This window comes from Ornithodoros turicata, chromosome 1 (genome assembly GCF_037126465.1).
Source record: "Ornithodoros turicata isolate Travis chromosome 1, ASM3712646v1, whole genome shotgun sequence".
NCBI lineage: Eukaryota > Metazoa > Arthropoda > Arachnida > Ixodida > Argasidae > Ornithodoros > Ornithodoros turicata.
Window position 1 is genome coordinate 84164846 of NC_088201.1, and position 755 is coordinate 84165600.

General features: G+C 49.1%; 1 non-coding gene across 1 annotated transcript; it reads right to left on the reverse strand.

Moving 5' to 3' along the window:
* Positions 1–311: 311 nt before the first annotated feature.
* On the reverse strand, positions 312–383 carry Trnag-ucc (transfer RNA glycine (anticodon UCC)). The gene has a single exon. It is a non-coding gene; the product is annotated as a tRNA-Gly (tRNA).
* Between the last annotated feature and the right edge of the window lie 372 nt (positions 384–755).

Below are 755 nucleotides of genomic sequence, written 5' to 3' on the forward strand. Positions count from 1 at the left end.
TACCGATTGCGTAGGGAGATCTAAGGAATGCTAACATTTGAACGTGTCATAATGTGTGGTACATTTGCATATACGTAAGTCTTTCTGCAGGCAAATGTCGGCACAGTTCCCCCTGAAGTCGGCCCAGGATGCATACCAACCTCCCTGTCCCTCACTCCTTCCTGCTGTCCTCTCTCCACCTGTCGACGTCTGTACGCCGCTCATGCCCACAGTTGATTCGCGGCGCTAACAGGGAATTTAAAAACTAGAAATAAAGTTGCCGCGCTGAAAACGCATAAAAAAGAAACACATATACAGAGAAGAAAAAAAACTGCGTCGACCGGGAATCGAACCCGGGTCAACTGCTTGGAAGGCAGCTATGCTAACCACTATACCACCGACGCTCACGTATACACAGTGCAACTTCCATTTCGTCTACGCTTCTTTTAATAGCAATATGGGGCACAATTTTGCAACCGGTTTCTTCTCACAAGCCTCTCTGCTGTTGGAGCCTGCGCTACCCTGGCATGTCACACAGCTATATTCCGCAACCAGCTGTTGTGACAGCGCGTTCAACCAGGTAGTGTATCAATCCGAGCTATTTCATATCACCACGGTCCTTCGATAGAAGGATAGAAGACCGTGGAAGGACCGGTCACCACCGCCCTTCGATAGAAGGACCGTGGTATCACTAAACACGCGTTCCGGTTTGGAGCCCGCTCCCACAAGGAAACGGCTTGTGTACCCAACAAAAGTATCCTCACCAAAATACTTGT